This window comes from Rhyacophila brunnea, unplaced genomic scaffold (genome assembly GCF_057557595.1).
Source record: "Rhyacophila brunnea isolate RB1 unplaced genomic scaffold, BYU_Rbru_1.0 scaffold_14, whole genome shotgun sequence".
Taxonomy (NCBI): Eukaryota; Metazoa; Arthropoda; class Insecta; order Trichoptera; family Rhyacophilidae; genus Rhyacophila; species Rhyacophila brunnea.
The window spans coordinates 37,613,159-37,625,948 of NW_028232796.1; positions in this window are offsets into that span (position 1 = coordinate 37,613,159).

The following is a 12,790-nucleotide window of genomic DNA, read 5'->3' on the forward strand; positions in this document are numbered from 1 at the left end:
TTCATTGAACTAAGACCAAAATGTGTAGGTAGTGTTGGTTTGTTTTTAAAATTCAATTAAACCCTGCCTAATCCAAGCCATAGTAGATAATATTCAAAAAATATTCGTTTATCTATAAAATATCTAAAAGTATGCCATTAAATCATACATAGTTTTAGATATTTTGTAGATAGAAAGATATTGTTTATCGATTATGGTTTGGCTTAGGCAGATCTTAACGAGTTTTTAAAAACTAACCATCTGTGTGAAATATGTTTCCTTACTTCAACGAAAACAAATAAGTGTGACTGAAACAATATGCACTATTTTTGTCGGATCGCCCATAGCATACCTAAACTATTATGGTTTGGTTTAGGCACGGTTTAATTGAATTTTAAAAACTAACCTTCATCATCTGCAAATTGTATCCTTAGTTCAATGAAAACAAATAAGTATGACTGACAAAAGTTTAGTGTGCACTATTTATGTCGAATCTTAACAGCCTACCTCCACCCTTCGCCACTGGTGCACTAATAAATGGACATAGAATCCAATGGAGTATAACATTTTAGATATTAAATTTCAAGACAAACGTCAACAGCACTTTGCTCCTATATCTCATTTTAAAGATTTAAATCTTGATAATAGAAATCAGTCAAGGATTCACTCAAGTTAATAAAATTTATCATTTATTATACTGTTTTTCGCTATGCATATTGTTCCTCCCATGTTGTTTGTTTGACATATCGAAAACACTCCGTTCACTGAAGGATTTGAAAAGCTCTGCGCGTTGATGCGACAGTGGTCTCTTGTAAGCATATGCCTTATGTTATATTTACGTAATCCTACGTGTTATTTGACAGGGAAAACATTTTTTTTGAAAAAAAATTTTTTTACCGTGTAACGATTATGGTTTTGACAATTTCTCACTCGAAAGTAAGGTATAATCATTGTTATTTTCAATTATAGATAGCCCATTAAGGTGTACAGGTGTCAAATAATCATGCATATGATTCCTTTCAAAGTTACAAGTCTAAAATAATAATTAAGATGATAAATTTAGACGGCCAAAACAAAAGTAATCGAACTCCAGTAATGTGAGACAATATTGATTAATATATAACATAACCTAACCTGCCCTAACATAACCAATATATGTAATGAAACAATGGTTTGTGTTTATGACTCTGAATATCATAATAGCTGTATGCAAGGTTAGGTTAGGTTATGTAATTGTCAACTTACAGTCTTATATGTGTAATGAGTCGTTTTGTCAATGCGTTAGGACCCTTGAGCTTTTAACTGACATTGACTGCAGACGAAATAGACAAGGAGGCGGAAACGGGAAGCCTATTTTACTTTCGATTATAAATACAGCCTCCAGAGATATTATATTCTGATAGAGTATAACTTATTGCTAGACAATCTGAAAGGCTCTGCTCGTGGACTTCTGGTTTAAAGCCGCGCCCATACAAACCAATATGTTAAGTATATTGAATGAGGTACGTTGCTTATTTGCATTCATTCTTCACATAATAATGTATATACCGACTTTAAAGTGTTTCCTTTGAATTGTCATCAGCCAGTGTGTTCAGATTCGTTGAGCTACGAGCACATTGAAACATGACATGACTATATCTATAATTATAAACTTGACACTTGTACACTTTGAGTGTGACGGACAATTATGATTTCTTTTTCGTATGTATATCACTATAGCGTGAATGAGGTCTGTATGATTTATAATACTATAAATAGACGTGTGAAGTTGTTATATTCAGATAACATTAAATTTAAACAAAAAAAAAACTTATTTAATAAGAATTTTACAAAACATGATGCACTCGTCAATAAAACAAGAGTTTATTTTAACAGTGCTGTGTTTAGTGACAGAAGTTAGTTCTTAGTACAGCCAGAACCAATATTAAATGCAAATAATTTTAAGAATATTTCTTATTAGATATTGAAAATCTCAAGCAGCTATTGTATTGATTTGGTAATTCAAGCGCTGCGTGGCGCATCTCTCCTGATTCCATTCCGTCGTAACTTGGTAATGATTGATTCCCGCCGTAAAACAATACGGAATTTTAACTCCCAAATGATTTTATGGCAATAATTACATAATACCCCATTTAAATGTGCATGGATTTACTGCTGACAGTACGTATTATCGCAGCCATAACAAGAAAATGTTCATATAAACATGTATTATCCTGCAGTAGAATGTTAGTGGCGAACCTGCCGGCAAAAAAATGAGACTCATTTTAAGGTTAACCGGTTTTTATGACCTGTCAAATATTACTATAAAATGACAACATCGCGTCTTGTTTACTCTTGAAGAATGAGATTGGAGAGACAGTCAGCACTTTTACGTGTAAACAGTTATTGTCACGATAGTTTAAAATACATTATTGCTGCCAGTAAATCTAGGCACGTGTACAGACGCTATAATGTTCAGTATTACTGTCCGACAAAATAATACACTAAACAACGGCATAAAACTAATGTGTATAATTATTTTAATAATACACTAATCAGATATATTATAATATATTGTCTCTCCAAATGTATTTAAAGTGCACAATGATAAAATTTTTTAAATATATCATAAACAACAAACACGCTGTGGCGTGTTGTCAAAAGCAAAATGTATATTGACAATGTTGTTTTAAAATTGATGAGGTCCGCAGCAAGTTAAAAAAAATACTGAATATAGTTGATGCCATAACCTCACTTCGGTGGTATAATTTCAACGTTGCTTCAGCACTTGTCGAACCTGTCAATAATATACATCAGTGACATTGCAGCTTGTAAGTGTTAGAATTGTTCCTCATTAATAACGATGACAATTTCTAAATCACTGAGAAAAATATCTAAACATTTTTATTTATGTGTTTCGAACAGTTGTCATTTAGTATTTATTGTGGAATCAATTGGTCCATTTATGTTGCTGTGACAATTAATTATTAATTTGTTATCTGCCGAAAGCGAACATATTCGCCGTAATTACACCAATTCTTACACGTTAATTAATACCAATTAACTAATTGCGGCATGTTAATAATGCTCTGGTGTGTACCTTGCCAAAGCGACAGGTTAAAGTCAATCATTGCCAGTTTTCTGCGGGACATTTCCACGAAACATGTAAAATATTGATAATTGTTTTTAGATTTATAAACGAACGGGGTTTGACATGTATAAGCATTTCAAAAAAAAAATAAACGAACATTTTAACAAATTATCAAAAAGTAATTAAGAGCACTAGTAATAAATGAATACAGAAAGGAAGATAAAGAAGTTGTGGTTGACATATTTTAGATCGTAATCAATTGAGTTAGGGTTAAGTAAATAAAATGAACGAGGTTAATTTAAAATGGTGTCGTTGATTTGATAGTAAATGAAAAATAAACTTGATACTGAATTTGCTTATTTTAAACGTTTATTCTTTCTACGATACACCTTCAATTTGGTCTTGATTATTGATTATTTTGACTCTAGGTAAATAAAGACTAGGATTTAATTATTAGCTCACTTAAAAAAAATATTTCATGACTGTGTGTTGAAGAATTGGTAATTAAAAAGAAAGAATTATACAAGTGAATCAAACATCCACAACCGAGTCGAAACGATGTAGTAATTATTGTGTAATTGTCATGTGTTGTTTTTTTCTAGTATCGTAAGAGGCATAAGGTATAATATATATTAGCGTTAGGTTCACACACTCTTCAGTTCACCGTTTTTTTTATAAAACGATTAAGTTCTGTACGTTTTGTTTCGTTTAAGCTAAATTTGCGGCATGCAAGTGATTAAAAGCAATGGATCGCACACGTTTAGAATGTTATTTTGGATTTTTATTGTGTAATTTGTATCAATTATTAATCCGGCTTCAGACCGTCGGGACTCATCAGTTTTTAATGCATTTAACATGACGTGAGTGCCTTCTGTGTATTGTCACACGCATCACAATCCGACGGGCGTCGAGGAATCGTCTGAAGCCGGTTTAAACATATCCCTAATATGTATAAACATGATGATGGTAATATCTTGAATTAAACATAATATTTACAAAATCAATACAGAAATGAGAGATGTACAATGCTGGAATCGGAATTGACTGCTTCGTCACAAAATACTGTTATTTACGAAGTAAGTGTAGATGCAGTATATCCATACAACGAAATCCAGATTTAATTGAGTTGCCGGGGATTTAGTGATATACAGTGAAACCCCGTTAATTTTAACAGGACCGAAAATCAAAAAAAAAATCTAAATGTATTCATTCTGATTAATATCAAAGGTGACTATTTTTTGATTCAGTCATCGAATTAGTAAAAATCGCTATAAATTTTATAAAATTTCAGCGAATATTTCAATTTACACCGAATTTCGAATTAGCTGTGTTCGTATTAACGGGGTTTTATTATATTATTAAAAGATTTCAAATATGCATTACTCATTTCTGTGTTGTATGTTGGTGAAGAATTGTTTTTTTCTTGCGTAATACGTTTATGTTGTAAAATTTTGCAGCTGTCCACGAAATTATAAATGTGTTCTTTATTCAATATGTCCAATAAAATGATTATTTTCAATGTGTGAATAGTTGATCGATCACCGATAAATATTTTATTATATGATTTCTTTATTTTATTTTTGTTTCGTATTAATGTTTGGAATAAATTTTTTTTATCATTTAATTTTTACGTACTGTACTCAGCGTTTATTTCGTATTTTTTAGTTGGTCTCACTGAAACATTAATTTGATTAATTAATTATTAGCAAAATAATATTGTGTATTGATAGAAATTATATTGTTTTATATGGCAACATTGATTTTCGCTTTTTTAATTAATTACATAATACAATTATTATAGTTGTTAACATTATTTTTTTTTGTTTCGATATAATATACCTTCTCTTCAATTATATTGATAATATTAATTTAAAGAGGGATGTACCTTTAGCTAATATGAAAGAGATGCATCGCAAAAAAAAAGTAAAACTGCATCAGTGAAACGGTGCAAAATTTACTCCTATTGTGGATTTAAGTTGATGTAGATCTCTTTATTTTACATAAAATGTTATTTTATAAGGAAACATGCACACTAAAATGGCAATTCCGAATATTTCCAGACTTATTTATATAAACACTGCAATGAATATTAATAGTTGATTTTTGTTAACTGGCAATTTTTTTTTTAAATAGGTGTGTTTGTTATTCAATACGTTGAGAGAAAATAATGTATCAATAGGATGCTGAAAACATACATAACCTAACTTAAAATTTCCAATGTTAGTGTTGTCACGAATAAAATTTTTTAATTATTGCCGTTGTATAATAAACATGACTTTAAAATATTCTCAATTCAAGAATTATGCTCATTTCATATTATACAGTTTTGACCGTACGGTAAAATCTGAATCGCCAACAAGTTTTCCCTTTTTTCTTACTATACGGTTTTTGCACAGTTTTTTCCGTCACAAGTTCAGTTTGTAGTGCTGTTTAGTTATAATGAATCGACTGACCGTACGATTTAAAACCGTCTAATATCGTACACCACTGAGTCATCGGTGACCGTTCAGCTGCCGTGCATATACAGTGGCGATGGACGGCTGCTATACGGCGCCATTTCTGTTTTTAACCGTCACCGTGTAATGTGAAATGGGCCATGCTCTTCTTCACGCCACTAAAAGAATGTCGCCGTTCGATTTTTTGGCGTACAGTCAAAACTGTGTAATGTGAAAGAAGCGTAACACAGCTTACATTCATATTTGCAATAATTATTATAATACATATCGCCACCGTTCAGGCAAAAGTCACCAACCCTAAAAACATAGTTTTGAGATATCGCAATTTGAAAGTTTGAAAATGCAGGAAAAATCAGATTTAAATGTTTTTAAGGTTTTATCTACATTACATTATTTTCTCATGTGTTCTTAATAATTTCTTTAAGGTAATTTTACTTTTTGATGCTAATTAAAACATCTAGAAGGTTTTGAAGGAGGTAAGGTAGCTCAATTATGGTTTGGTGACTTTTGCTTGTTAATAATCTGACCAAAGCGATCTTATTATAACAAGCTAAGGTCATCTATTCCTGTTTGGTTATTTTTGCGTATTTCAGACAAGTGTTAGAAGTTTTCAAATGACAAATTAGTAAAACTCACCATCCATAGTATAGTGACTTTTGCTTGTATATTTATAACGAAGGATTTATTTTTTTAGAGTCAATAATTTCTATTCACCTATAATGACTTTTGCTTGTTAAGATTTTATCGAAAGTCATTTAGTGGAAAACAAATAATTCGGATTTAAACAACATTTTACTAACTAATGTACCGTGGTGACTTTTGCATCTTAAAGAACATAATTTTACGCTTCGTGTGACATACTCAACTCAAAACTGCCATTTTCAGGGTTGGTGACTTTTGCCTGAACGGTGACGATATAAGAGTTTATCTTTATTTTTAAATTGATTTATTTTCATTGGTGAATGTAAATGCACCCTTATTTATAACAAACAGTTTTGCAATATGTATTTATAGTGCCTGCCTGTATTAATATTATATAATTGAATTTCAACAATACATCCCGTAATCTCAAAATAATTGTACCAAAATATATCCTCTTATTGTGTTCACTTCAATTAGTACTGTGACGATTTAATAATTTTTATACTATCCATAATTCATAGTTTTTTTTTTGTATTGTAAACTTGATCCATTCTGTACGTTGTTGTGTTTTTAGAGGTATCTTTTCTTCAGTACATATCACCATTATTGTATTTACATATTACTGAGGCTTGAAAGCAGTTTGATTGAAGAGAGATGTAATAAATAAAATTTTAAATCGTTTGGTTTATGATTTTCGTGCTCATTGATTTGATTGTGGGTTTATATTATAATATTACGATACAATATTGTGTTCAGTTGACATTTCTCAATGCTGTCACGGATCATTTCAGTATCTTAAAGATTTATTGGTCCATCAGGCTTTCTCAAGATACTATCTGTTGTGTTGTACACCGTGCCATGTTTCTTAATAAAAATACATTAAAAACAGATGCAATCTTTTATTCCTTGTTAACGCACTCCAAACTAATATATTATGGACCAATGGCGAAGAGTGGAGGTAGGTTGTGGTTCGAAAGTATCACTACAATAAGCCACTGTTTGGTAGTATTAACATTTTCTTAATTCGTTTCTTGAATGAAGACAAGCAGTCTTCGGCACTGGTATAGGCAGGTATGCATAACTCACAAATAGGGGAAAAAATTAAAGACCTTAGTTACATTGACAGTTTATTTTTTTTAGTCTTGTTGAATACAGATAGCTTACATTGTTTTAGGCTTGTATACATTTTTTTGATAAAACTGAATATTAATATTCGTTTCAGTACATTATTATAATCTACACAAATACAGTGATATCTATTTTTTTTAATATAATATAATAATTAATTATTTAACTTAAAATCAGTAGTGTTTGACTAAGAAAACTATTAAGATGTTACAATATGTATATTATTTAAATGTGGAGTTTGAACAAGGTTTTCAGTTGAGTAAAACCATAACCAATTTAATATTGTTTATCCTGATTGTCTTTGAAATTTCATTATGTTCCTTTTTTAAAAATTGGCATTTCTATAATACGGAATTAATAGAGCATAAAACTTTTGTTTTCCTCTGATATGTTACTTGATATAACTTAGGCGCGTTATAGGCCTTGTAAATATGTTCTTTTACAATGAAAAATAAAATAAAGACGTGAAATTGAATTTACTATATAATATTTTTATTGAAATATTTATAAATATATTTCATATTTAGTTTCAATTGAGCTTGTTGAAAAATATTAAAATGAAAACCTTCTAAATCCGTTTTCGGCCTATGTCCTTTCGCAATCGATAGAGACTCATGGCCAAACACCATCTACCCTTGATGTCGCTTGTTGTGATTATTGGCCTTTTCCCAACCTTAAAATCCCGCTAAAAAGGACTAGATTCGGGTCACAAGAAGGCATTATGCGGAATGCAACGGCTCAGCTGTACTCCATTCTCAATAAGGCATTCCAGGAATACCTCCAAAAATAGTGGGACCGCTATACGAAGTGTGCGCAAACCCAAGGACTATTTTGGAAGGGATTAGGGTTTCAGGCCTTCCTGCCTAATGGCCAGATACTTTTTAAACGGATTTCATAATATAAAGGAATTCAATCATACCAGATACAGTAGTTGACACTCGCTCTCTGGAAAGTTCAGTTATTTGGACATAGAAGGTTTAGAAAGTTCACTGATAATTTAAGAATATTTGGTGTATATGTATTTAGATAGATACTTAATATTTGAAAAGTAATCTGAAAACCAATGAATGTAGAACAATACAACTTTTAATAACAAAGTGTTCCCTTAAACATTTAATATCAGCTTTTTATATGATTAATGAAAAAAAACGACATTTTAAATGTCTATGCGTTTAATTTTATTGTAATTTTACTTGTACACAATATATTTTGGTCTCCTATAACAAGAAATTGACACTTGTAAGGTTACTACGTCACATTAAATCGCTAGCTATCAGATCAGTGTTTCTCAAAGCGTTGTCTCGATAAAGTTATCCCCGTGGGAGGCAGTTGAACAAGCTCTGGCAATTATAATGTTACTTGTCACCCTGAATGTATTTGCTTATATTGCGTTGATTATTTCTAAGAAACACTGTTTCAAATGACTTAGCAAAATTAATCTAGGCTCTAGTCCCGTGTATGTGCCTGATTATTAATTTCATACTTACTAAAATGAATGAAAAATGTATTTTGATGGAGGTAATAGGATACAATACTATTGTCAAAATGCTATTTAATGACAGATCAAACATTTGGACAAAGAATAGTTGGCAGGGTCTTGTAGTGATGAGTGGATGCTTTGTAGTTGCCGGTCGACATCTTGGAATCTGTTAACAAGGACAGACCATGTGATAAAGAATGATTACAGACGTGTATTAATTGAATTATTCGTTTAACTACAGATCGATCTATCGAAAGGGACACAAAACAAAACTTAAATGAAGCAACGTGTCTAATGGTAAAATGAATTGACCTCAGAGATAAATCATAAATATCATATTAATATATGATGGCCGAGCTGCTAACGTCGGCTTATAATGTCGTGGGCCCCAGGTTCGAATCTTGCGTCTGGCAAATACAAATAATTGTTTTTCAATGTGTGTACTAAAAAGTATAGACCTAACAGGTTGAGCAAGTGGCTGACATCTATTTCTCGTAAAAACAAAAATTTGTTAATAAAAACCTCTATTCTGTCGAGGCCCATATGATTTCTTAGGATTTGATAAGGTGAAAAAAATAAGTAGGTTTCATACAATTAGTCATCAGGAGATTATTATAACAGGAATTTTTGGTCTAAAACCGTTGATTTTATCAGAATTATAGTGTAGGTAGGTGAAATAAACTTATTTCAGTAGTTTTTTCACAAACCCCTAATTTGCAAAAATTCCCAAGGATTAAACGTGGCCACTCCAATACATGAATGAAATTTACTTTGGGTAAATTTTGATAAAAAAATCATTAATTTGAAAAAAGAGCATATCTGAATAAAAATTTTGCCTTTTGTACTTGAAATTGATACTTTAGAACAGTACAATTTGAAAAAAGAACATAAAAATAGAACATCTTGCCGAACAAAATTGAACAATTTTGACTTTCTGTTTGAAATTCAACATTTAAGAACAGCAAATTTTGGTATCGTTTCTCGATAATCATTAAATTTGTCACCTGTATAAAACAATTACTAGTATAAATTGAATATTAGGAAACAATAGAAATGACATACGAATAGACGGTGAAAAATGTTTGATGTTATGTTATGACGAATTGTGATGATTACATTAGCGAAGTGCAGTATTGTGCAAGTGCATTTAGTGTTGCCGTTATTTTAACATGTAGTATATAAATACATTTTCAGACCTACTAGTCCTCTACACACTTTTTTATATTGAAAAATTATACATTTTCTAAAATAATTTCTTAATTTTAATTCAATATAATAAATTTAAATTTCATTCTCGTATCATTTGATAACACTCCATATTTCAATTGTTATTAAATAAAATTTCTCTGATAAATTACTCTTTTCATAAATCTATAAGTTGTAATATTAAAATTAATTTACAGATATATTCCTTAATTTTTAAACATTTTTTTTCTTTTACAGAGGTGAGGTTTCAGGGAAGACAATAATTATATTTTACAAGGTACATACGTATTAACGTTGATAGTATCATATTCCTAAAATGAGCTGTATTCTTTCAAACTCAAAAATTATTATTTGTATACAGTTTTGGAGTTTTTACAATTCGGTGAATGTAATATTTGACCACATACTATCATAATTTTTACCCATATCTTTTCCAAGCGGAGCAAAACTGTGTATTTTTTCTTCTCCTACTTTCCGCAACGTTTCAGACATCTTGCAGATGTCATTCTCAAGAGATATTATCATTATAAAGTGTCCCCATTAATTGTGTTAAAGCGAACACTCCAAGATATAAGAAATATTATGTGTATTGAAAACTGTTAGTTATAAGCAAACGTTGCTCAGTATACCTAAGGGTGATTGGTGTCAGATCGAACATTAGATTTTGCTAGAAAACCCTGAATCCATGACGTTTTCAAAGACAAGCCATCTTACTACTACTATTGGTCTTCCAGTATATTTCATTCCTTTCCTTTATTTACCAAGCATCCTGTCCAGTATCTGTAGTGGTGTCTTGAGGAGGTACCCATAATATATCCGTCACAATGTGGAGATACCTATCAAAACGGACTTTGCAAGGATTAGTTGTTACCTGCTCATAATAATTCTCATAAGATGGGCTCGTGAAATTTAGAGAGAATTATGAGTAGGTATATTAGTTTCAAAGTTGGTTACTTCAATTTTTTTTTATATATTTGTCTTGATTCTGGTTCTCTAAGCTCTTTTCGTTGTATGTGTATTCAAATCCAGCTTCATTTGCAGGCAAATTAGTATTAAACCGGAGGAGGTTATACTCATCCGGTCATCATTTAGCTATTTCTAATCATTTTACAAAAAAATAAATATTCTATTTAAGTCTTAAATGTGCTGAACGGTTTTTTGCGATTATTTCAAAATTGCGGAATATGTAGTTAACTGATTTTTAAACTATTAACCCCAAAAGTATTTACATATTTGCTTCCGGAGAGTAATAATTGTTATGTTATTGTTCTCCTTTCACGTTGCATCCTCAGAATACAGCAAACAACCAATCTTGTAAGACGATTTGGTTAAGCTTAGGACGTTCGTATAGGGTGGTAAAATAAATGTTGTAAAACTTCCAAAACTTATACGCCAATATCTCATTGCCATCATAATGTTCACAATCAACCAATCATTTGGAGTAGAATGTTCTAAAATTCCATCTCGTTAAATCTATCAATAGAAAATTCAATGAAAAAGTGCAAAAATGTAGAAACGTTTTATGTAGGTATCCGGCTACCATATTTATCCACAGGACGGTAAATACGTTAAGGTTTATTCACACGGGCTTAGTACTAATCATTAGTAATCATCACTCGTACTTAGCCCGTGTAAAAAAGCCTTTAGGCAAATATCAAATTAATCAAAACGAACCTTGCTCTAAATTGTGGTCATTATAAACTGATATGCCTTGAGCTATAAAATTTTACTAATATAAACATCTTGGATTAGGTATATAGTAATTGATATATTGGTAATAGTTAACATTTAACGGTTATCAGACATTTATAATTTTTACTACACAGTCATGAGAAATTTCCTTGACATAAAATTACACAGTGTAATTAATATAAACCATAATTAATATGCGGCCTTTATACATATCAGCAATAGATTTCACTATAGTAGATTTTGTAGAAGAAAATACTTTATACTAAATTATCTTGCTTCAAACAAATACTGAAAATGAAAAATTATTGGATTCAGTAACTAGGTACAGAAAGTATTGTTTTTTGTACCATTAAAATTAAATATATTATGAACTCATGATAATATTTACACTAATTCGAAATCGAGAAAAATACGAATTATGTAATACAAAATGTATGTAACATTGTGTCCATTTTCGATACAATTTAATTCAGATTAATATCAGTTGTAATATGTACTAATATGGTTCATAATTAACTATTTCTTTTATTCAACGAATAATTCACAAGATTTTAAGAATGTATCATTCTAATTATTGAAAATACATAATTTTGAAAAACACTTTCTGAGAGAGTATATTATAACCAATAGAAAAAATATTTTTTGAAAAAGTAAGCCACCCCGACGGGGAATCGAACCCCGTATCTCTTGGGTATACGCCCCATCCATCGCAAACAAGAAAAAAAATTGTGTCCACACAAGAAAAAATCTGTACCGGACAAACAAGAATACGAGCTAATAAAAAGGTGGTAAAATACAATAGGCACAAACAAATTAATATTATATTTACAGTTGTAAAATTAATGTTTTTGTGCCACCCATAATTTTTTTATAATGTATATTTTCAGTATTTGTTTGACCAGTGTATTATAAATTTCTACTTTATCATCATTTAAATATTAAGCTATAGTATTTTCTAGACAATTTATTTTCTTATTCAGTTGGGTAATTTTTTTTGTTGTTATAAATACATGTAAAATAAAATCGATCACTCTAAAAATACTAATCACAATATTTTCAATAATAAATAAAAGTGTGTTACAATATTGTTGAAATATTACGAATATTAGCTATAATAAAAAAATCTACTGCCAAACT